The sequence below is a fragment of the Notolepis coatsorum genome, assembly GCF_963971535.1.
Source record: "Notolepis coatsorum genome assembly, chromosome: 6".
NCBI classification, from domain to species: Eukaryota; Metazoa; Chordata; class Actinopteri; order Aulopiformes; family Paralepididae; genus Notolepis; species Notolepis coatsorum.
In genome coordinates this window covers 189,386,677-189,413,066 of record NC_140170.1, presented here as the reverse complement: position 1 = coordinate 189,413,066, position 26,390 = coordinate 189,386,677, and the positions used below count along the sequence as shown (strand labels likewise).

General features: G+C 43.4%; 1 protein-coding gene across 1 annotated transcript in view; it reads right to left on the bottom strand.

The window, feature by feature from the left end:
- atg7 (ATG7 autophagy related 7 homolog) overlaps positions 1 to 26,390 on the bottom strand; it is a 203,268-nt gene that overhangs the window by 24,523 nt on the left and 152,355 nt on the right. The window lies entirely within an intron of this gene.

The following is a 26,390-nucleotide window of genomic DNA, read 5'->3' as shown; positions in this document are numbered from 1 at the left end:
TTCAACGAACATTTCAAACTAAATAACAGATTATGCACATAAAACGCTGAAAACAACCGAAGCAACAATAGTATTTTAATGAGGCTATTATTATTATCATTATTATTTTGCAACAATAAATAGCACATATAAATGAATAACTAACTTGAACTAACTTAATAGGATTGAAGTGATATTTGGCTTAAAAAATCGGTCGCCTGGCAAAAAAAAAAAAAAAAAAAAAAGCCAGACGATGTGCATTGGGCCGCGGCTCTCTGACGCCTTATTTTCTGGGTCCTGGCCTGAAAAGTTTGGGAACCCCTGATTTACCTTACCTTGCTACCGCTCTATCTTTTTTTTGCTCGCTTATGCCTGTATTGTTTACTGCTGTAAAGCACTTTCTGTATGAAAAGTGATATACAAATAAAGTTTATTATTATTATTATTGGTACATGTGTTGTGTGTTTTCTGTGCACACACACACACACACACACACACACACACACACACCTACACACACACACACACACCTACACACACACACACACACACACACACACACACACACACACACACACAGTGTTTTCCCCGGCTTTGTTATTATTATTAATTAATGAATTACGTCTTCATCACATGCTATCATTAGGCTTTATTACTGTAAGTATTATGCCATATTGAGTAACAAGGGTTTGTCCTCTTCACTGGCATTTAATTGGCTACTTAGTCTACAAACACTAAGCTGCTCACAATGAATAATAAAGAGCCTGTGCAGCCGAAATAAAACACTACAGACGCACACAGGTCACAGGAACAAAACACCCCAAACGCACACGGGTCACATGAACAAAACACTCCAAACTGCTCGGTGACACTCGTTCACCTTCCTTCCCCCCCCCCCCCATTTTACCCCGCTGAAAGGATTTTCCTGAGGTGCGCGAGAGCCACTAGCACTAGCTGCAGTCTGATTGTCATCCTCTAAAATGGATGAAATGGGAGAATATTTATACAGTGAAAGCATTCGTTTTTCCATTTAGGTTTTCCTAGTCAGGGAATCAAATCGTCTGCTATTGGCTGCATGCGCGGCGCTAACGTTATTATTATAATACCATTGTTGGATTTTACCTTTGGTAACGGACGACGCGCTACTGGGTTGAGGAGATGCAGCACTCGCCCAATAGAACATCAAAAACACGCCATTCCTGCACTTTAACACAATCTGCGCCAACAACATTTATGTACGTGTTTGCTCGACAACCGTTGAACGCCAACCACGTATATATACGTTATCAGTTTTTATTTTTTTTGATTTTAATATTCTATTCAATGTCACAGACCTGTATGTTGCCGTTAAAAGGCATACTGGGACCCCGAGGGTGCAGTACCGGCCAGATCCGGCTAGGTGGCAGTATCGAGAGTGCAGTAAACCCTGTTACAGACCGTGTGTTACGTTTAAACCCCTCCGGGCACTGAATTTAGACAGAGCCAAGTAGATCACTTCATCCGACCACTTCGATACGCATCTAGCACACTCGATCCATAAGTTGTGCCAAATTATGTCCGGGACCAGATGGACACCAATACTGGAAATGGCGAGCAGACAATTGGAATATTCTTTTTGGAATACGCCCGATCAAAGGTAAGGACTATCTGACGTCAATTACAGCTTGATCGTACAATGTTTTCATATCGATCCAGCTGATCAGCGTGTGTGGGGTTCACAACGAATGCTGTTACTGGCAATCAAAGCATCAGAGACCCCCCCCCCCCCCTTTCATGCATTCATGATGAAACATAATACCTATTATATACATTTGATTTGGAAATAGTAGCGTGTCCAGGCAAGAAACGCCAATGCTTTTAGTAGAATTCACGTAGGGCCCTATAACTCAGCTTTTCAGAAATGTGCCTGGATCACTCTGAAACTATACTTATATTCACCACGGGATAACGCACGAACGTATTCATGAACAAATTAATATTTTTTTGCATCTTGGACAGAAGATAGTTACTGTCAAATGACCATAGTATTGTATCCATAGCTATAATATAGAATATAGATATAGCTCTACAAACAAGGTGACGCACTCCTATCTTTTAAAGCGTGGCTTAGCTAGAACAGGATGAGGAAAATGGCCGGCGCTGAATGAGTTAAGGGGCATGCTGTGCTGACAAATACTTCAGCATATTGCTAGTATTTCCCCCCTTGGATGAAATTGACATTTTGCTAATATTACAAGTTGCGCTGTTTTCATCTACTTTTGTGAAATGCAGCCACGCTTTTGAACGTTTATTTCTGTCTGCCATGGCTACAGTCCCAAACAAACAAACATACAGCATGCGTTCTCTACGGCGTTGCGTCATTGTTTACAATGCGCAACTGTCGGAAAAACATGGCATCGATAAGAGGAATCGTTAAGTCACGGAGGCATGCAATTCCAAGGAATCGGACAATTAGGAAGCGGTTCCCGTTCTCGATTCCCATCCCTACAAGGGTCACAGCAATAAAACACTCCAAACGCACACTGATCACATCAATAAAACACTCCACACACACACACACACACACTGATCACATCAATAAAACACTCCACACACACACACACTGATCACATCAATAAACCACTCCACACACACACACACTGATCACATCAATAAAACACTCCACACACACACACACACACAGATCACAGCAATAAAACACTCCAAACGCACACAGGTCACAGAGACAATGCACAGGATTCCAGATGCTGATCATTTAAACGTAATGTTAACGTTATAATGAGGAGTGGCGTGTGCCTGGTGACAGGAAGCTATCTACCACCTAGAGGCTGCACATCAACAAACTGGCAGGAAGCTAACTACCACCTAGTCTGCACATCAACAGACTGACAGGAAGCTATCTACCACCTAGTCTCCACATCTACAGACTGACAGGAAGCTATCTACCACCTAGTCTCCACATCTACAGACTGACATGAAGCTATCTACCACCTAGTCTCCACATCTACAGACTGGCAGGAAGCTATCTACCATCTAGTCTGCACATCAACAAACTGGCAGGAAGCTAACTACCATCTAGTCTCCACATCAACAGACTGGCAGGAAGCTATCTACCATCTAGTCTCCACATCTACAGACTGGCAGGAAGCTAACTACTTTTTCTTTCTCCATACATGTCCTGTTCAATTGGCTTGGGCACTGCAAACAAAAAACTAAAAGGCATTGAGCCCAAGTCATAATAGCAGGGAAAACACACACACACACACACACACACACACACACACACACACACACACACACACACACACACACACACACACACACACACACACACACACACACACACACACACACACACACACACACACACACACACACACACACACACACACACACACACACACACACACACACACACACACACACACACACACACACACACACACACACACACACACACACACACACACACACACACACGCAATCAACTCAGAAAGACAATTGAGGTCACCCTCATTTTCAATGCCGTCGACAATATAACAATAATACATATTAATAATTAACTATCTATAGAGTATAAAATGAACACAGGCATACAATCAGCACACAGATTGACAGAATAAAAAACAATGCATCAAGTGCAGGCATAAGAATAGGTATAAAAGACAATAAAAGTAGTGCAATGTAAGTAAACGTGCAGACTTAACCCTTTCACCGCCGCACTACCAAAACGGTTAACCCTTTCACTGCGACAATTCACATAAGGTTAATAATGGCATAAAATAAGTACAAAAGTACACACACACACACCCCCACACACACACGGGGGAGGAAGCCACATGGAGCAGAGAGCTCACGTGTCACTATGGAATGTGGACAGGAATTCTGACCAGCTGCATTCCTGCTCCGTGACACAACGTGGCTCTGAGGGGCATTCCTGCAGAACGGAGCCGGAATCTGCTGCTGCCATGTGGCAGGCTGTGTGTGTGTGTGTGTGTGTGTGTGTGTGTGTGTGTGTGTGTGTGTGTGTGTGTGTGTGTGTGTGTCTGTGTGTGTGTGGTTTCACAGAAGGGTAAAAGTTCAAAGGTGAAAAAGGCTGGGACTTGTCTCTCTGTCTGTGTGCATGCGTGTGTTAGGGATTATGTGTGTGTGTGTGTGTGTTATGGTGTGCATGTGTGTGTGTGTTAGGGTGTGCATGTGTATGTGTGTGTGTTAGGGTGTGCACGTGTTAGGGTGTGCATGTGTGTGTGTGTGTGTGTGCATGTGTGTGTGTGTGTGTTAGGTTTAGGGCATGTGTTCCTGTCAGAATAGACTAGAGTCTCCGTTGGAAACCACTGATGGTGTGTCTGTGTCTGTCTCTGTGTGTGTTTTTGTGTGTGTCTGTGTCTCTGTGTGTCTGTGTCTGTGTGTGTGTGTGTCTGTGTGTGTCTGGGTCTGTGTGTGTGTGAATGAATGAATGATTGTATCTACGTGTCATGTCCGACGACCCATCCCTTGCACACCATCAGAGGCCAACATAACACACATGTTATTTTTGTGCGTTTATCCCAAGCTTTCTGTAAATATTCTGCAAGTGCAAATACCCTGTGATAAAAAAATCCATGTTATTCTTTCTGCATCACTTGACCACATTAACTCAAGGTGTTTATACCTGTCAAATGTATTTGTGTGTGAGAGATGTATCTTGAATTATTACTGCATTGTTTCATAATGTGCAACCTTCTCATTACCAGGTAATTGTTTCACAGTGTGTGTGTTTGTGTGTGTGTTGTGTGTGTGTGTGTGTGTGTGTGTGTGTGTGTGTGTGTGTGTGTGTGTGTGTGTGTGTGTGTGTGTGTGTGTGTGTGTGTGTGTATTTAGACGCGTTTCTCGTTTACATCAGACTCAGTGTGCTGCGCATCAAGGGGGCAAAAGGAACATAATCCTGGTCAGAACAACGGGGCAGACTACTATATATTTGCATTTGTTAGTCAAGCTAGCGATCTGAACAATCAATCCGTGCCAAAGCTAGATGTGTAAAAGGTGAAAGACTCACACTCACAGCCATTTAGCAAAATGACATCCAGCCGTTTTCATTTGGAACAACTTTTAGTCGGGGGAGTGTCATGGTTTCTCCATAGAGCTCCATTATACTATTAGTCAGGGGAGTGTAATGGTTTCTCCATAGAGCTCCATTATACCTTTAGTCAGGGGAGTGTCATGGTTTCTCCATAGAGCTCCATTATACTTTTAGTCAGGGGAGTGTCATGGTTTCTCCATAGAGCTCCATTATACTGTTAGTCAGGGGAGTGTTGTGGTTTCTCCATAGAGCTCCATTATACTGTTAGTCAGGGGAGTGTCATGGTTTCTCCATAGAGCTCCATTATACTTTTAGTCAGGGGAGTGCCATGGTTTCTCCATAGAGCTCCATTATACTTTTAGTCAGGGGGGGTGTCATGGTTTCTCCATAGAGCTCCATTATACTGTTAGTCAGGGGAGTGTCATGGTTTCTCCATAGAGCTCCATTATACTGTTAGTCAGGGGGGTGTCATGGTTTCTCCATAGAGCTCCATTATACTGTTAGTCAGGGGAGTGTCATGGTTTCTCCATAGAGCTCCATTATACTTTTAGTCAGGGGGGTGTCATGGTTTTTCCATAGAGCTCCATTATACTTTTAGTCAGGGGAGTGTCATGGTTTCTCCATAGAGCTCCATTATACTTTTAGTCAGGGGGGTGTCATGGTTTCTCCATAGAGCTCCATTATACTGTTAGTCAGGGGAGTGTCATGGTTTCTCCATAGAGCTCCATTATACTGTTAGTCAGGGGAGTGTCATGGTTTCTCCATAGAGCCCCATTATACTTTTAGTCAGGGGAGTGTCATGGTTTCTCCATAGAGCTCCATTATACTGTTAGTCAGGAGAGTGTCATGGTTTCTCCATAGAGCTCCATTATACTGTTAGTCAGGGGAGTGTCATGGTTTCTCCATAGAGCTCCATTATACTGTTAGTCAGGAGAGTGTCATGGTTTCTCCATAGAGCTCCATTATACCTTTTTAGCGCAGCAGCTCATGCAGGTAGGGGGGCAACTTAGTCACGTGACTCAGTTGGTATTGCTGATTGGCTGGAACACGGCATGTTTGTAGACAGCGAACAGGTCTATGTATTAGTGCTATTCATTGAGGTCATTAGTGTGTGTCTGTGCGTAGTGTGTGAACATGCTATCAGACGAGGTTCAAACAGGAACAGGAAGAGGGGCGCTGGGGACAGGAAGGGGAGGAGCATCCGCTGACTAACCTCTCAACAACCCTCCACACACACAACTTCCCCCATCCTGGGATAACTCGGCATGTCTGCGCCCTGATGAAGACTCGGAGCAGCTGTTTACGTGTAAACTGTGTGTAGACATGTTGTTCTGTCACCTTTACGTGTAAACTGTATGTAGACATGTTGTTCTGTCACCTTTACGTGTAAACTGTATGTAGACATGTTGTTCTGTCACCTTTAAGTGTAAACTGTATGTAAACATGTTGTTCTGTCACCTTTAAGTGTAAACTGTATGTAAACATGTTAAAGACTCAGTGCTGCTGTTCTGCCACCTTTAAGTGTAAACTGTATGTAAACATGTTAAAGCCTCAGTGCTGCTGTTCTGTCACCTTTAAGTGTAAACTGTATGTAGACATGTTGTTCTGTCACCTTTAAGTGTAAACTGTATGTAAACATGTTAAAGCCTCAGTGCTGCTGTTCGGTCACCTTTAAGTGTAAACTGTATGTAAACATGTTAAAGCCTCAGTGCTGCTGTCACCTTTAAGTGTAAACTGTATGTAAACATGTTGTTCTGTCACCTTTAAGTGTAAACTGTATGTAAACATGTTAAAGCCTCAGTGCTGCTGTTCTGTCACCTTTAAGTGTAAACTGTATGTAAACATGTTGTTCTGTCACCTTTAAGTGTAAACTGTATGTAAACATGTTAAAGCCTCAGTGCTGCTGTTCGGTCACCTTTAAGTGTAAACTGTATGTAAACATGTTAAAGCCTCAGTGCTGCTGTCACCTTTAAGTGTAAACTGTATGTAAACATATTAAAGCCTCAGTGCTGCTGTTCTGTCACCTTTAAGTGTAAACTGTATGTAAACATGTTAAAGACTCAGTGCTGCTGTCACCTTTAAGTGTAAACTGTATGTAAACATGTTAAAGACTCAGTGCTGCTGTTCTGTCACCTTTAACACTTTGATTGCCCAACCCGAGTTTTCTCGGGTTTACCCCCCGCGGGTTGAATGCCCACTCACGAGAATTCTCGTATTTTCTCGTTTTGTTTTTATTAGCGATCTGAAATCATATTTCATCAACCGAGTCTACCGTTGGAAATCCAGCCACTCCAGGCTCTCAGATGTGAAAAAAGCGCTCCCTGTCGTCTCCCAGATGGTAATTCACCCTTTTGGATTGAACTCAATGAAAATGAATGAGAAAAAAAATCCCTGACTCCACATTTTACTTCTCACTCACGCAGCCGGGGTCGATCAGCTCCACTAGTGAGCCTCAGAGCAGCGGGGATTATGTGTTTTTACAGTATACACTGTGAATCAATAAAAGGATAGATTTTTTCGAATGGCGATCAGGAATTGGAATAATCCATTTGGATACCATCTGATCTCAGGTAAGGAATCGGTTGATGAAATATTAATTCAGATCGCCAATAAAAAAAAAACGAGAAAAAATATTCTCGTGATGGAAAACTCGGGTTGGGCAATCAAAGTGTTAAAGACTCAGTGCTGCTGCCACCTTTAAGTGTAAACTGTATGTAGACATGTTGGTCAAGACTTGGATATGGATTCATAACTCAACATTCTGTGTGGTTCCCCATGGTTCCTGACTAACTCACAGAGAGCTGTAATACAAACATGACTTTGCAGAATGGATGGAGGGAGACGGGAGGAGAGATGAAAGGATCCATTGAGGGGGTTCACAGAGCAGTCAGGCAGAATGGGGCAGAGGGGGGAGGTAGGTTAAGTGGTTTTACAATCAATAGGATTGGTGGGAAGAGGGTACTGTACGTTAAGGGATTTTGAAGTCAGCACGGCTGGTGGGAACGGGGTAAGTTAAGGGGTTGGTGGGAACAGGGTAAGGTAAGGGGTTACGGGGTTGGTGGGAACAGGGTAAGCGTGTGGTTACGGGGGTTGGTGGGAACAGGGTAAGCGTGTGGTTTACGGGGGTTGGTGGGAACAGGGTAAGCGTGTGGTTTACGGGGGTTGGTGGGAACAGGGTAAGCGTGTGGTTACGGGGGTTGGTGGGAACAGGGTAAGCGTGTGGTCACGGGGTTGGTGGGAACAGGGTAAGCGTGTGGTTCTCACGCGGGGTCGTGTCCCAAGCTGTATTTATATAAACTCCGTCCCGAGTTCCCGGCTAATCAAACAAAGCACTCACAACCCTCTCCTTTACTTAAAAAAGTGAGCCGTTAAAAGCAGCTGTTTTTTTTTTACCCCCCTGGTCTGACTTATCTCAAGTCATCTTAAGTCATCTTAAGTAAGAATTATCTAAAATGCGCTCACGGATACATTATCGTAAAGAGTTACTTTCTTTAAACTAAACACAAAGAAAGAAGAGAAAAACACATTATTTTGTTTTCTTCTAAACGATATGACTTAAAATATCTTGAAATCAGATGGATAATTGTAGATCATCTTCTCCTCCCTGAGTCTATATCCACTACTTCTCCTCTTCAGTGACATCATCATTTGACACTTTCACTGCCCTCCGACTTCCTCCAGGTCACTCTCCCTCCCGCATCCTTCTCTCTCGTATCCTCCCAGCCCTTCCTCCTCTGCATCACGTTCCCCTCCTCCACCCATCACTCTCCTCCTCCACCTCTCTCTCTCTCTCTCTCTCTCTCTCTCTCTGAACAGCTAGATCAACAGGGTGTGAGGTCCTACAGAGGAGCAGCTGCCTCCTGTTGATTCTCTGGGGAGACCCCAGGTCTCTCTCCCTCTCTCTCTCACCCCCACCCCTGCATCTCTCTCTTCCTCTCCCCCGCTCTCACCCCCCAGCCCTGCATATCTCTCTCCCTCTCTCACAGCCACCCCTGCCTCTATCTTCCTCTCTCTCACCCCCACCTCTCTCTCTCCCCCCACCCCATCACCATCACCGTCTCCCCCTCACTTATCTCTATCCCCTTTAGTCTCCTCTCTCCATCACCGTCTCCCCCTTCTCTCTCTCTATCTCCCTCTCTCTCTCATTCTCCTTTCTCTCCCCCTCCCTCTCTCTCTCTCCCTCTGTCTCCCCCTCCCCCCTCTCTCTCTCTCCTCTCATCCGTGACTGCCTCACCTACATTAAAATGACCGTGTTAACTGTTGAAGCGCATTGTTAAAACAAATATATTACGGAGAAACCTGGAAATAAACGAGGAGAGAACAGTGCAGTCCTCCGCCTTCCTAGTATTGTGCTGGCGGACGCACAGCGTACCGTCCCTGGGGAACAAGATGTGCACGTTCATCACGGTGCTTCGTTCCAGACCACAGCACCGCAACACCGGTCGCTAGGGCTGGGCGATCAATCGATTTGATCGATTAATTCGAATTAATGATTTAGGACGATGTAAAAAAAAATGTGTATCGATAAAAGAAATATATATATTTTATTTTTTTTATCTACTTTTTCTCACCATTTTTCTATTTTTCTCCCGTCCCCAATTTTGTATCGTCCAATTCTACCCTCCCCTGTCTCGAACGCTGTTAGACCATGCCTCCCACCAGCCGGCTGCAATGTGGACGAAGCCTTGCATCACGTGTCCCCTCCGGTACTCGAGGAGGCAGCCGTCGCATCTTTTCACCTGCACAGCGCGATCTCTCAGTGGCGAGGGTCTGCGTGGGAGGGACACGCCGCCCCCGTCGCTTCCTGATTCTACTGCGCAGGCGCACCAACCGACCTGTAGGAGTCGCTGTCCACAACGTCCGATCCCCACCCACCAGCTTCCCACCCCCTAACACTGCCAAATGTATTAGTATGAACGACCAGCCAAGCTGATAGCAACGCCGAGAGCTGGGCTCGAACCCAGCATCTCCTGCATTGGTGGCGAGCGCCTTGCCCACTACATCACCTAGCCGCCCAAATATATATATATTTAAACTTTTATTTTACAAAACGTTTGTATGATGTTTGGTGAGTTATATTTGCACTTTATAGTTATTGCACTATTAATCACAATAGGGACATTCATCTTTGTTTGATCAAGAGTAACCTTATATATATATTAGGGATGTCCGATATTATTATTATCGGCCGATATCGGCAGTAAAATGTGATATCGGAAAATATCGGTATCGGTTTAAAAAAAAAAAAAACAATAACAATATTTGTTATATATATATCCAGTGAAATGATTATTTACCTGAAATTATTCCGTTTTTTGGGGGGGGAAACCCTGCATATATCGGTATCGGTTGATATCGGTATTGGAAATTAAGAGTTGGACAATATCGGAATATCGGTAAAAAAGCCAATATCGAGCATCCCTAATATATATATATAATTATTATTATATATCTTTTTTTTAAGTGAAGATTGGTGAAGGTTAGGTTTGCACTTCAATCCCAATAGGGAAATTCATCTTGGTTTGATAATTGTTTTGTGTCAAATAAAAACAAAGCTTATTTGAATGATGTCCTTGGCGTTTCTAGTTTTTAAGAGAAAAAAAATCTATTAAAATCGTAAATCGGATGTGGTGTGAAAAAATCTGAGACTTTATGTTTAGGCCATATGGCCCCCCGGCCCTACCTGTCGCTGCTGCACGACGATACGGAACACCTACAAGCCCCTCCTCCGCCCACCGCCTGGCCAATCAGATCGCCTACAAACCCCTCCTCCGCCCACCGCCTGGCCAATCAGATCGCCTACAAACCCCTCCTCCGCCCACCGCCTGGCCAATCAGATCACTCCTCCATCCTGTCACTACCCGCTCACAGACAGAGACTTGAGACAAACACAGATCACTGTGAGGGACGTCCTCTGAAAGATCAGACGCTACGTTACAAGACTGTTTCAAGAGATGTTCCGGCAGAAAACGTCAACCGATACACAGAAGGAGTCATTGCAATTACAAGTACAATTACAATTACAATTACAATTATACAGAAGTGTATAAGCGACGTTGTCCCCACACGGCCCTCTCTGCCCTCGACTGCAAAGCGCTACAGGGAGTTTGTGCGAGCGGCTCAGAGCGTCTGTGGCTGTGAGCTCCCCTCCTTTCAGGACGTAGACAACAGACCCTAACCCTAACCCCCCCAACCACAAAGTGTTTCATCAGGATTATTAAGGACCCCGACCACCCCGACCACAAAGTGTTTCATCAGGATTATTAAGGACCCCGACCACAAAGTGTTTCATCAGGATTATTAATGACCCCGACCACCCCAACCACAAAGTGTTTCATCAGGATTATCAAGGACCCCGACCACCCCGACCACAAAGTGTTTCATCAGGATTATTAAGGACCCCGACCACCCCAACCACAAAGTGTTTCATCAGGATTATTAAGGACCCCGACCACCCCAACCACAAACTGTTTCATCAGGATTATTAAGGACCCCGACCACCCCAACCACAAAGTGTTTCATCAGGATTATTAAGGACCCCGACCACCCCAACCACAAAGTGTTTCATCAGGATTATTAAGGACCCCGACCACCCCAACCACAAACTGTTTCATCAGGATTATTAAGGACCCCGACCACCCCAACCACAAACGGTTTCATCTGATGCCGTCCAGCAAACGATACCACAACCTTTTATCCAAAGTGCTGCACATGGTCTGCCTCACATTCACTCACACATCCTGTCTGTCTCAACCTTAGTGATCAATAGCTAGTCAGTGATCAATAGCTAGTCAGTGATCAATAGTTAGTTAGATCACTAGGCTTCTAATCATTGTCATAAATCAGGAGTGATTATGAGAATTAAAAGGTATTTTCACAGCATCACAATGTGTCCAATACATTAGTTTCAAGTTCAAGTATCTAGTGTGCATGTGTGTGTTAAATTGTGTGTGTGTGTGTGTTAAAAGAGTGTGTGTGTGTTAAAGTGTGTGTGTGTGTTAAAGTGTGTGTGTGTGTGTGTGTGTGTGCATTTGATGTGGCTTAGGATGCATTGATGTGTGTAGAAGTGCATGTGTGTGTATGTATGTTTAAGTGTGTGTGTGTGCGTGTATTTATGTGCGTGACCAGTATAAACTCCAGCTAATGCACTGCTCCAAGCGTGATGCAATCCTAATGGCAATAACAGACATCAGAGAGTGTGTGTGTGTGTGTGTGTGTGTGTGTGTGTGTGTGTGTGTGTGTGTGTGTGTGTGTGTGTGGTCAGTGCAGACCTGCCCTCTTTTTAATTAGAGCTTAAGAGACCAAGCCAACTGATGTGTGGTCAGAACATAAATCAAAAACTATGCACGCGCACACGCACACACACACACACACACACCACACACACACACACACACCACTGAAAGAGAAAAAGGGAGATTTCTGATAATGACTCTCTTGTTCTACAATCTACAGATGATGATTGATCAGATGATCAAGCAAATGCACGCACACACGCACATACACACACACAAACACACACGCACATACACACACGCACATACAGACACACACACACACACACGCACGCACATACAGACACACACACACACAGACACACACATAGACGCACATACAGACACACGCACATACAGACACGCACACACACACCCACGCCTGTGTTAACAGGCGCCTCCAAAATTGGCCATTTTAGTTTTCGTTTTTGAGGACTGCATACTTTTTTTGCAAACCAAAACAACATACTTTATACTTATAGCACATGCATGAGCCTGGTCTCTTTATTATTTTTGATCCACTTTTTCTCCTTCTTTCTCTCCCATCCCAATTTAGTCGTGCCAATTCCCCCCTCCCCTGTCTTGATCGTTGCTTGCATGTGCCCCCCACTGGTCGGTCGTAGGGAGGGTTGAAGAATCTATCGCATGTCCCCTCCGATACATGCAGAGTCAGCCAGCCACTTCTTTTCACCTGCCAGCGCGGACTCTCATTGGCGAGGTGTAACGTGTGGGAGGCTCACACTACCCTCGACATCTCCTGTCCTTGCTGTGTAGGCGCCCTGAACGACCTGTAGGGGTCGCTGTTTACAACGACCAGATTACCACCCATCGACTTCCCTCCCGCTGACTCTGCCAATTGAGCCAGTATGACGGCCGGCCAAGCCGGAGGCAACGCTGACAGCCGGATCCGATACCGGTCTCTCCGAGCCTGGTCTCTTTTGAAAGATGACATTCTAAAGTTTATGATTCCAGAAAGGAAATTCACCTTTAGTGCTAACGTAATAGAGTAACATAGGTCTGAACTTGAGTTGTAGAAAAACTTATTACTCAAGTTTTTCTGTAGTAGTTAGTAGTATTTCCCAGAAGGTGGTATGGCTTAAAAAAAAACTCCCGAGATCCATAGCCTGAAGCATGTCCAAATTTCATAAATATCCATTCAGAAATGAGTGATTATGGGCGGCTGATTGGGGCAGTGGGCAAGGCGCTCGCCTCTAACGCAGGAGACGCTGGGTTCGAGCCCAGCTCTTGGCGTTGCTACCGGCTGGCCATATGTGGGACGTTGCAACTTAAGAGGTTTTAAAGACCATTGACCGGAGGAGGGAGGGAGGGAGAAGAGAGAGATAGAGAGAGAGAGATAAAGAGGGGTGGTCACAGTATTAAGGACTGTGATATATCTTAGGTGTGGAAAATCACGTTATATTATCCAGTTGGTGATCATGTTGGACTGCATGGTGATGGGAGATGTGATACAATTATCTTACAGAACAGCGGTTCTCAAACTACGGGTTGCGTAGTTGAAAAAGAAATCGAGAGAAAAAAAGCGAAAAGCCAAACTCAGTTCGAGTTTTCCACGTGGAAGCTGTTTGTATTTGCCACGTCTCGCCCCTTCATCAACGGAGGCCGACACAGTATTCCAAACATCCTGCACATGTGTATAATCGCGGAGACCACGTCTCGTCTTTTGTGTGTAACCTAGGGATGGGTACCTTTCACATTTGAACCGATACCGGTACCTGTGAATCGATACCGGTACCCAACGGTACCTTTTTTCGGTACTTTAGTCTCAAGAAATTAAATGTACCTACCTCAGTCGTAAAAAAAAAAATTCAAACTTCAAATAACTACAATTTCGACAGTTTTCGGCTTGTCATTGGTCCGACTGCTTTATTGTTGAATCAAGTCAAATCCTAGGTAAGCATATATTGTGCGTGTGAACGTTGACAAGAAAAAAAAAAGTAAAAAGAAAAAATTAATAATTTTTTTTTTTTTTTTTGGTTTCTCACTTGATTCGATACTCGGTAGTACCGACGTGTTTCGGTTCGGTACCTCAAAAGTACCGAATTCGGTACCCATCCCTAGTGTAACCTTGACACTCGCAACGGATAGGTTTGTTGTCAGAAGCGCGGAGAGACAGAAGAAGCGCAGATTTTCCTTGCAGACAAAAACAACCCATTGGCAGAGAAATGTGCGGATAATGAATGGCTGGCAAATCTGGCATATCTAGCCGAGATCTTTGACCGCCTCAATGCATTGAATCTGGGACTACAAGCTCCGGACACAGACCTGTTTGGACTCACAGCTCAAATGGAGAGATGGATTTAAGGAATTCCGTTTTGTGGCACTCCAGGATAATCAGCGGATATTTGGGGGTATTTACTCAGCTTGATGGCTTTTTGGAGGAACATTATTAAATAAAATTATTTGAAGCCCATCATCTGTAGCCACATAGAATGGCTCGTTGAACAATTTCGGAACTATTACACGGAGAGCACGGACAAGTTGGACAACTGGATCCTAGATTTGTTCATTACGCATGACGCAACATGCCTCCCACTGTCTGAGCAGGAGGTGCAAATTGATGTTTCGTGTGACGAGAAAGTCAAGTTCACTGGTGGACAGGCCCTCGCAAATCAGCCCGGAACGAGTACCCAGTGTTGTGTGATGCTGCGCCGACGAAGCGTGTCCCCTTCGCATCAACATACATAATCTGTGAGGCCGGATTTTCGGCACCGACATTAAAAAATAAATACAGATCTCGCCTCAGAGTAGAAGCAGATCTACGCCTCTTTCTCAACACAACGCAGCCACGTATCATGGAACTGTTCTTCAAATGTACTAAGCACACCCTTTATTCTTGAAAAGTGCATTTTCTTTTCTTTTTTTATGTGCTGACAACATATTTGGGCTAAATATGCCTCGTTTTATAAATGTGTATACTAGGTGTGTAATGGTACACATACGCCATGGTTTGGTACGTACCTCGGTATTGGGGTCACGGTTCGGTACGAGTTCGGTACAACAGAAAATATGTATAATAATTATTATTAATATAATTATATCTTTCTATTTTTTTTATATATTATATTTATGATAATTATTATAATTATTATTATTAAATAGAAGAATTTTCTATAGGCTTGCCGTGGTAGTCAGTGATACTGGTGTCATTCTGTGTTCAGGCATCCACTGAGTAAAATAATTGCCTACTGCCCCTTTAACAACTTATCCTTGTGAAGTTTCAGTTTCACTTCTAGAGAGAATTTAACTTCACAAGACTGAATACTAGAGAAGAGATGACATGTTACAACAATGGCAGAGGATTATTTGGATTTAAACACAGTAGCAGTTCAACTGGAGAGGAGCTCAGATGATCAGTCCGGAAATTATGTTTCTTTTTTTTTATTTGATCAGCTGTGCCTGTAAGTCCGGCGGGGGAGAATGTTTGTGTGTTTGTTGGCGTGTGTGTGTGTGTGTGTGTGTCGGCGACGCGTGTGTGTGTGTGTATTTCCATTGGTTTCATTTGGTTAACATTATTGGGCGAACAAGAAAACGAAAGAAAACTGTAAAATTGTAATGACCCTGCAGCTGTTCCAATGTAAATGTGCACTTTCGCCCGCTCTGAAGTCGGACTCAGTGTGCCCGTGGCCGTCTTCGTATGGCTGCACGTACCGCACCGCGACGGCCGTACCGTAAATTCGCGGGACGAATACACGTACCGTTACACCCCTAGTGTATACAGAAACAATTATGTTGCTTTTGTTGATAATATTCATTAATCTCATTGATAACATAGTGCTGTAATTTGATTTTCTAATAAATATGCATGATCAAGTTCAACAACATGTGCTTTTATTTTGATATTCCTTATTTCCTTTTTTTTTAATCCACTTTTTCTCCCCATTTTCAATTTTTTCTCCCATCCCAATTTCGTATTATCCAATTCGCCCCTCCCCTGTCTTGAACGTTGCTAGACTATGCCTCCCACTGGTCGGTTGTAGTGAGGACAGAAGCCTTGCATCACGTGTCCCCTCTGGTACACGAGGAGGCAGCCTGTCGCATCTTTTCACCGCAGCAACTCGAACTCTCAGTGGCGAGGAGTAACGCGTGGGAGGCTCACACTGCCCCCGCTACTTCCTGCTTCCATCGCACCGGCGTCACCAAACCGACCTGTAGGAGTCGCTGTCCACAACGTCCAATCCTCCCACCCAGCCGGTAGCAACGCCGAGAGCTGGGCTCGAACTTAGCGTATCCTGCGTTAGTGGCGAGCGCCTAGCCCACTGCGCCAATCAGCCGCCCGATATTCCTTATTTCCACGTTGAAATTACGCGATACATTAACTCATTCAGCGCCAGCTATTAGTCGGGGCCCGTCGTGGCAAGGCCACGCTTTAAAGGATAGGAGTGCGTCACCTTGTTTGTAGATATATTATTATTACTATATTCTATATTATAGCTATGGATACAATACTATGGCCCATTTGACATCACCTATCTATCGTTCAATATGTGAAAAATAATGAATTTTTCCATCCATACGTTCCTGTGTTATACCGTGGTGAATATAAGTATAGTTATAGCGTGGTCTTTCCTGAAATGCTGAGTTATAGCCTAAACGTCAATTCTACTATAGACGTTGCCATTTCTTGCCCGTACACGCTATTATTCTGAAATCAAATATATATCATAGGTATTATGTTCCATCATGAATGCGGCATTCGTATTGAACACTAAAAATGCTGATCAGCTGGATCGGTATAATAACATTGCAGGATCAAGCTAGAATTGACGTCAGATAGTCCTTACCTGTGATCGGGAGTATTCCAAAAATAATATTCCAATTGTTTGACCGCCATCTGGCACATCCAATGTCCATTTGGTCCACGGCATAAACCACCACAACATATGGATCTGGGATATTTGACGCACTTCAATGGAACTGTGAGAACCGCTCCACTCGGCCGACAAGGAAAAGTGAAACCGGAGACATTTGGCCGTTCCACAGGCCAAGATACAAGGTTACAAAGGATGCTCGATACCGCCGTCTAGCTGGATGCGGCCGGTATTGCACTTTGGCGACCTCAGACTCATTCCCTATGGTAACACAGAGGTCCCTGGATGAATAATGAATAAAAATATAGAATAAAAGAATAAACAACCAAAACCAAAGAAATATCGGGTCTGGCGCCCAACGCATGGCGAGTTAACCCGACTTATCTCGGGTTTAGCCTCCATTGAGTTAAGTGTGGGGTCGCCGAAAGAAAATCCTAAATAAAATAGGGTTGTGGATCAACAATATACAAGGATATACTGTCCAGCTCTCAGATACACCCAGGACACTGCTGTGAATAACACTGCACCACTAGTTAAATATGGCTCTATTCTATTGGTTAAACCAGACTGTATTCTATTGGTTACATAAGACTGCATTCTACTGGTTAAATCATCCTGCATTCTACTGGTTAAATCAGAGTGTATTCTACTGGTTAAATCAGCCTGCATTCTACTGGTTAAATCCGACTGTGTTCTACTGGTTAAATCAGCCTGCATTCTACTGGTTAAATCAGCCTGCATTCTACTGGTTAAATCCGACTGTGTTCTACTGGTTAAATCCGACTGTGTTCTACTGGTTAAATCAGACTGTATTATACTGGTTAAATCAGCCTGCATTCTACTGGTTAAATCAACATGTGTTCTACTGGTTAAATCAACACGTGTTCTACTGGTTAAATCAGCCTGCATTCTACTGGTTAAATCAACATGTGTTCTACTGGTTAAATCAGACTGTATTATACTGGTTAAATCAACATGTGTTCTACTGGTTAAATCAACATGTGTTCTACTGGTTAAATCAACATGTGTTCTACTGGTTAAATCAGCCTGCATTCTACTGGTTAAATCAACATGTGTTCTACTGGTTAAATCAACATATGTTCTACTGGTTAAATCAGACTGTGTTCTACTGGTTAAATCAACATGTGTTCTACTGGTTAAATCAGAGTGTATTCTACTGGTTAAATCAGACTGTGTTCTACTGGTTAAATCAACATGTGTTCTACTGGTTAAATCAGAGTGTATTCTACTGGTTAAATCAAAGTGTGTTCTACTGGTTAAATCAGAGTGTATTCTACTGGTTAAATCAGCCTGCATTCTACTGGTTAAATCAAAGTGTGTTCTACTGGTTAAATCAGCCTGTATTCTACTGGTTAAATCAGCCTGTATTCTACTGGTTAAATCAACATGTGTTCTACTGGTTAAATCAGACTGTGTTCTACTGGTTAAATCATCCTGTATTCTACTGGTTAAATCAGCGTGTATTCTACTGGTTAAATCAACATGTGTTCTACTGGTTAAATCAGCCTGTATTCTACTGGTTAAATCAGCCTGTATTCTACTGGTTAAATCAACATGTGTTCTACTGGTTAAATCAACATGTGTTCTACTGGTTAAATCAGAGTGTATTCTACTGGTTAAATCAGCCTGTATTATACTGGTTAAATCAGACTGTGTTCTACTGGTTAAATCAACATGTGTTCTACTGGTTAAATCAGAGTGTATTCTACTGGTTAAATCAAAGTGTATTCTACTGGTTAAATCAAAGTGTGTTTACTGGTTAAATCAGCCTGTATTCTACTGGTTAAATCAGCCTGCATTCTACTGGTTAAATCAAAGTGTGTTCTACTGGTTAAAGCAGCCTGTATTCTACTGGTTAAATCAGCCTGTATTATACTGGTTAAATCAACATGTGTTCTACTGGTTAAATCAACATGTGATCTACTGGTTAAATCAGACTGTATTCTACTGGTTAAATCAGCCTGTATTATACTGGTTAAATCAACATATGTTCTACTGGTTAAATCAACATGTGTTCTACTGGTTAAATCAACATGTGTTCTACTGGTTAAATCAGCCTGTGTTCTACTGGTTAAATCAGCCTGTGTTCTACTGGTTAAATCAGCCTGTGTTCTACTGGTTAAATCAGCCTGTATTCTACTGGTTAAATCAGACTGTGTTCTACTGGTTAAATCAACATGTGTTCTACTGGTTAAATCAGACTGTGTTCTACTGGTTAAATCAACATGTGTTCTACTGGTTAAATCAGCCTGTGTTCTACTGGTTAAATCAGCCTGTATTCTACTGGTTAAATCAGCCTGTGTTCTACTGGTTAAATCAGCCTGTGTTCTACTGGTTAAATCAGCCTGTGTTCTACTGGTTAAATCAGCCTGTGTTCTACTGGTTAAATCAACATGTGTTCTACTGGTTAAATCAACATGTGTTCTACTGGTTAAATCAGCCTGTGTTCTACTGGTTAAATCAGACTGTGTTCTACTGGTTAAATCAACATGTGTTCTACTGGTTAAATCAGAGTGTATTCTACTGGTTAAATCAAAGTGTGTTCTACTGGTTAAATCAGAGTGTATTCTACTGGTTAAATCAGCCTGCATTCTACTGGTTAAATCAAAGTGTGTTCTACTGGTTAAATCAGACTGTGTTCTACTGGTTAAATCATCCTGTATTCTACTGGTTAAATCAGCGTGTATTCTACTGGTTAAATCAACATGTGTTCTACTGGTTAAATCAGCCTGTATTCTACTGGTTAAATCAGCCTGTATTCTACTGGTTAAATCAACATGTGTTCTACTGGTTAAATCAACATGTGTTCTACTGGTTAAATCAGAGTGTATTCTACTGGTTAAATCAGCCTGTATTATACTGGTTAAATCAGACTGTGTTCTACTGGTTAAATCAACATGTGTTCTACTGGTTAAATCAGAGTGTATTCTACTGGTTAAATCAAAGTGTATTCTACTGGTTAAATCAAAGTGTGTTTACTGGTTAAATCAGCCTGTATTCTACTGGTTAAATCAGCCTGCATTCTACTGGTTAAATCAAAGTGTGTTCTACTGGTTAAAGCAGCCTGTATTCTACTGGTTAAATCAGCCTGTATTATACTGGTTAAATCAACATGTGTTCTACTGGTTAAATCAACATGTGATCTACTGGTTAAATCAGACTGTATTCTACTGGTTAAATCAGCCTGTATTATACTGGTTAAATCAACATCTGTTCTACTGGTTAAATCAACATGTGTTCTACTGGTTAAATCAACATGTGTTCTACTGGTTAAATCAGCCTGTGTTCTACTGGTTAAATCAGCCTGTGTTCTACTGGTTAAATCAGCCTGTATTCTACTGGTTAAATCAGACTGTGTTCTACTGGTTAAATCAACATGTGTTCTACTGGTTAAATCAGACTGTGTTCTACTGGTTAAATCAACATGTGTTCTACTGGTTAAATCAGCCTGTGTTCTACTGGTTAAATCAGCCTGTATTCTACTGGTTAAATCAGCCTGTGTTCTACTGGTTAAATCAGCCTGTGTTCTACTGGTTAAATCAGCCTGTGTTCTACTGGTTAAATCAGCCTGTGTTCTACTGGTTAAATCAACATGTGTTCTACTGGTTAAATCAACATGTGTTCTACTGGTTAAATCAACATGTGTTCTACTGGTTAAATCAACATGTGTTCTACTGGTTAAATCAACATGTGTTCTACTGGTTAAATCAACATGTGTTCTACTGGTTAAATCAACATGTGTTCTACTGGTTAAATCAGCCTGTGTTCTACTGGTTAAATCAACATGTGTTCTACTGGTTAAATCAACATGTATTCTACTGGTTAAATCAGCCTGTGTTCTACTGGTTAAATCAACATGTGTTCTACTGGTTAAATCAACATGTGTTCTACTGGTTAAATCAACATGTGTTCTACTGGTTAAATCAACATGTGTTCTACTGGTTAAATCAGCCTGTATTCTACTGGTTAAATCAACATGTGTTCTACTGGTTAAATCAGCCTGTATTCTACTGGTTAAATCAACCTGTGTTCTACTGGTTAAATCAGCCTGTGTTCTACTGGTTAAATCAGCCTGTGTTCTACTGGTTAAATCAACATGTGTTCTACTGGTTAAATCAGCCTGTGTTCTACTGGTTAAATCAACATGTGTTCTACTGGTTAAATCAGACTGTGTTCTACTGGTTAAATCAGCCTGTGTTCTACTGGTTCTGTATCGTTAGTGGCTTAGCTTGGCATCACACTGCACTATCTCGCGTACGTGCACGCGTACTGAATAAACCACAAATGTACCTCTAATACCAGTATTAGTCTGACCACACCCCTCATCAGCTTACCTTCATAAGCAGGTGTGTGGTCACCTGCTCTCCTCCTTCTCGCTTTCACCACAAGGAAGAAGTGCCTCGGTAGATCCCCACACTTGACACCATGATGGAAGAAAGGTTTAGGAGCAGCTTTGGGAAACAAGGATACGTTGACATCATATCTTTATTTTCTCTCTCACTATTTTCGAGAAAATACGGCGATATTGTCTTCGTACTGGAGTGTCTGGAAGATGATGATCATTCTAAAAACCCTCCACCGGTTTTCGTATTGGGAGCACGCCGCTGCATGCTTCTCAACTGCAGTTCCTTGCTGTGTTTGTTGGGGTGAAACCTGTCAGGCCACAGCTGAACTGTCGGACATGCCGCTGTTGTGAGAAGCGGTGCGTTCCAGGTTGGGTGAGTAGTGTTTGCTGGCGGGCTCCACTTGTCTGTTAGTGCTATGGGGGCTACTTGACAAAGTTTATGGAAACCGGCCCCAGGCTAGGGTCCTTTGTTCAGCCACCTAGGCGACAGAAGACCTTGGTCTGAAGACCATTATAGTTTTAACTAGTGGGCCGCGACCATTGACACTGGTGATCCCTGTGTGTTCTGGACGAGTGGATTCTCTCTGTCACCGTGTTAAGGCCCCATCTTTCATATCCAAATGAGAGTATTCCTTCACGAGGGGATATGTGCATGTAATGTGCGATAGCGGCAGATTCATGTTCAAAGTCAGCTACACAGGCCAGTTGGTACTGTGCTGATTCCGTCGGATGTGGTAAAGTCACCGTTGTGAAGCGGTGTTGACATCTTGTTTTCTCTTTTCTCTTAAAAAGTGAGGAGAGGTTCAGAACGGCGGCCTGTCTGGGTGAGTGTTATGTCATTGTTTACATGTTCATAGCTTACGGTTAGCCAGTCAGCTGTTATTAGCCAGTCAGCTGTTAGCTGCGGGGCTAGCATGTCGTGGTCGCTAGGTAACGTTGGCTTGCTGCTATGGCCATGGCCTGGCGCGGGGTAGCTTAGCTTCTCGCGCGCCGCCGTAGCGGAAGCAGTAGCACCCGAACGGTTGGAGCGGCCGTTAGCTTGATAGCTATTCTGTTGAACGTGCTTTGATTTTAACATGTTTTACACTCTTGACTACGACGTCATCCTTGACAGGGGATGTTTCGTCGACCCTGCCCTGAGCCAGGACGGCAAGGTTGCATCAACAAAGGACTGTAGTGCGGGTTGGAGCGGCGACGCTGCCCAGTTCGAACAACACAGGAGCGGCTGTGTTTCCTACGGTGTCTGTGACTGCACTTCGCTGATCTGCGTTCCGGGTAGGAACGGGGTTGACCAGACCTCATAACACGTCTTCTGGTTTTACTTTGCTAAATGTATTGTGAATAACGGTGTTTTTCCCAAAACGTGTGTTGCTACAATGCATTTAGGATACGTTGCGGGTTATGTGTGAGCTGTTTTTGTCACTGGCAGTTAGCTTCTCCGTGCAAACGGGATGTAATGATCTGGTTGTTGTGTGAGAAACACGGCCGTGTACTCACAACTAAGGTAACTAACCTATGAAGCTATGCTTGGTGACAAGTGAGTAAAAGAATGTTCTTTCTCAGACTGTAATGACAATGAACAGTGTGTTCACACATTAACAGGTTTTCCTGTTTTAACTGGCCGTATTGAGGGTAAAATAGGAGGATTGTGTTTCCCCCCCCGGTTCCCTGGGGACTTTTTCATCCTCCTGTCAGACATGTTGTGCATTAATTGTGTCTTTTGTGTGGTAGGGATACGATGTAACTCTTAGCTTGATTGCTGAGGTTGTGCTAAATCTGCTGGAGAAACTTATTTCCTAAAGGGAAATTGGTTTGGTTGCTGTCATGTGTGCTTAGCAAGGCCTGTGGTCGATACTAATCAAGAATGATGTATTCTCTCATTGTGAAAAAAACGGCGTTCCTCTGTTGAGTGTTTTTGCCATTTTTTGTAGGTGATGATGGGTTGTGTGTGTCATGTGACCTACAACTGGGTTGTACTGGCCACAGAAGCACATGTGTATGTTGGACCGGGGTTCTTAGAGCCCTCTCTATTCTGTGTTTTTCCTTAGTAAAAATCAGATAGCAGGTTAGCTCATGCGCTGTGTGGAGCTGTGAAACGCTTCATAGAGCTGACTATGACTGTGCCATATTCTCTTTTTTGTCGTTACATCGTATCATGGGTGTGGGGTCGTAAAGGGGTGAACTGGTAACCTTTCCTCTCCCCATTGTTCTGTCGGTCAGGGGTACACCCCCTGTCCTTCAAGGTTCCCGTCACGTGGCGGTTCGGCACGTTACGGGGGGGGGGGGGGGGGGGGAGGGAGTTCCTGGTCCCACGGCCTGGTATATTGGGCGTGTGCACCGCAGGAATTCCCCCGCCATAGAGTACGTCACCGTGCGCGTCTCTGTTGGTAGGACTTCCGTGTGCTGTTCAGGTCCATGTGATGGATCTGTTTTCAGGGGGGGTGGTCAGGGCTCCTCCTCACCAAGCGCCTATTCAGGCCTTCTGTGAGTTCGGACTCCTTCTTCCATGTGAGGAAGCCTCCATCAGAGTACAGAGCCTTCCTCCTCAGATTGTCAAAGTGAGTGGACCCTCTAGAAGGGTCCTTTTCTATTGTATGTATATTCGATTCAATTCGTTTATTGAGTGTGTATGGGTTCAGTGCCTCTTCCCCGGAGGCCCTAAAACCGTTTTTTTACATGGCTCAAGGTGCAATATATTCTTTTCAATCTGTACAGCTCGCGTGGGAAGTCTCTCTGGGGATCCCCGTCTCTTTCCTATGGGAGGGTGGTGGGATGTAAAAATGTGAAAATTTTTTACCCCGGCTGTGTAGACTGGGATACATACTGTTGATGCTTCCTTCTTTCTATTCCAGAAGTGTTGGAGTTAGGGAGTGTCACACCCCTCTTGTCGTTCCCCTGGGCGCCTTGGGGATTCAATGACAGGTCTAAATAGCCTGTTCATTGATGGGGGTGTGTCCCGACCAGTGTTGGGACTAACGCGTTACAAAGTAACGCGTTACAGAAACGAAGTTACTTTTTGCCGCAACTAGTACTCTAACGCATTACTTTTGAAATTCAGTAACGCTACTTACGTTACTGAATGGTTCGTCACTGCGTTATTTGCGTTATATACGGCGTAGATTGATAGCGAGCGGTAGTGATTATTATTATCCTCATCCCCACCCGCGTAGAATGATACGAGGCGAGTCTGGCCACTGGCCAATCAGAAGTGCGAAAACCAGATGCGGCTACGGAAAGAAATAGACCCTCTCTATTGTAAACAAAACAACATAAAAAGAACGCAGTAACAAACTAACAAACCATTTAGCAACTACTTGGAGAGATAATTAATATACAACATGGAAACGAGATAAAGAACATGTTTGAGGCGCTGCTGGAGTCGACTAACGTAACGTTACTACATCTCGACCACCGCAGACTTTGGTGAGTGCAACTGAAACTCAAGTTGATCAACGGATTTTGACTGTACGAATCTCATAATACTAATCAAACAATATAAATAGTCCTTTCATGCACAATTGATATCCTAACTATTCTAACGTTGCAATGCTTTGATTGATATCTTAAACAACGTTGCAACTTGCAAGATGGTGAATGAATGAATGAATGAATGAGAACTTTATTTAACAGATTGCAGAATGGGTACAATACAGTACGGCTCAATACATACAATTGTTAAGGGGATGCAGACCTGAGAAAGACGTTTGTCTTGTTTCCATCAGGGTCCCCCATTTTCAATTCATATAGACATTTATGACATACACAACATACATGACATTTATGGCATAGGGACATATAGGTATTTAGTACTGATACATTTGTGACATAAACGGTATTCAAATATACAGTACTGTTACCCGTAGGGCGTTCCACATTGTTGTGGCATAATTGCGAAACGTGTTTAGTCCCTTGTTTGAGCCGAATCTGGGTTTTACATGATTTGTGGAGCTCCCTCTGGTGTAGTGGTTGTGGTATTCACTGACCTTTGGGAAGTATTTTGACATGTACATGGGTACCCCGGTCGTATAGTGTATCTTGTAGACCAGGCCCATTGCAAGTTGCTGTACTCTGTCGTCTACTCTAAGCCATCCTAGGTTGTCAAAGTGGGCAGGGGTGAGGTGGGTTCAGGTCAAGTAGTAGTCTGACCAGTTTGTTTTGTGATGTTTGTAATTTTGTTTTAAGCGCCTTTGAGGTGCTTTGGTACCATGAGGTGCAAGCATAGTCGTAGTATGAATGAATGAATGAATGAGAACTTTATTAACAGATTGCAGAATGGGTACAGTACAGTACAGCAGTACAGTTCAAGTACCCTTGAATTATAATGGTTATAATGAAACGCTCCGGCGACATCAAGGCTGTTCCTTCAACCGCCGCACTTCTTATTATATCGACTCGGGACAACATTTGTTTGTGTCAGATTTGTGTTTGTATCTAGACCACATTGCTTAGCAGAGTTCGGTGATGTGAATGGAAACTGTCAAGTTGATCAACCGATTTTGAATACTATCTGGGGCATGGGACTCGGGAGCAATCTTTTTTTTTTATTTTTTTTTTTAAATAACTAAATAGTTACTTTTCACAGTAACTCATTACTTTTGGGTGTAAGTAACTAGTACAGTAACGAAGTTACTTTGAAATGAAGTAACTAGTAAAGTAACTGAGTTACTATTTTTCAGTAACTAGCACAACACTGGTCCCGACGCACGTATAGTGCTAGCTCGCTGTAAACAGGCGATTGACTGGCACGCCTTGGTTGCTTGTGGTTGAAACAGCGTTTTTATAAAGCAACTGAGATGGGGGTTTTTCCTCTTCCGACGACCACATCCCATGACCTGGGTGGGTTGTCGACGGATTCTCGTTCATGTCTGGGGGATGATGACGGG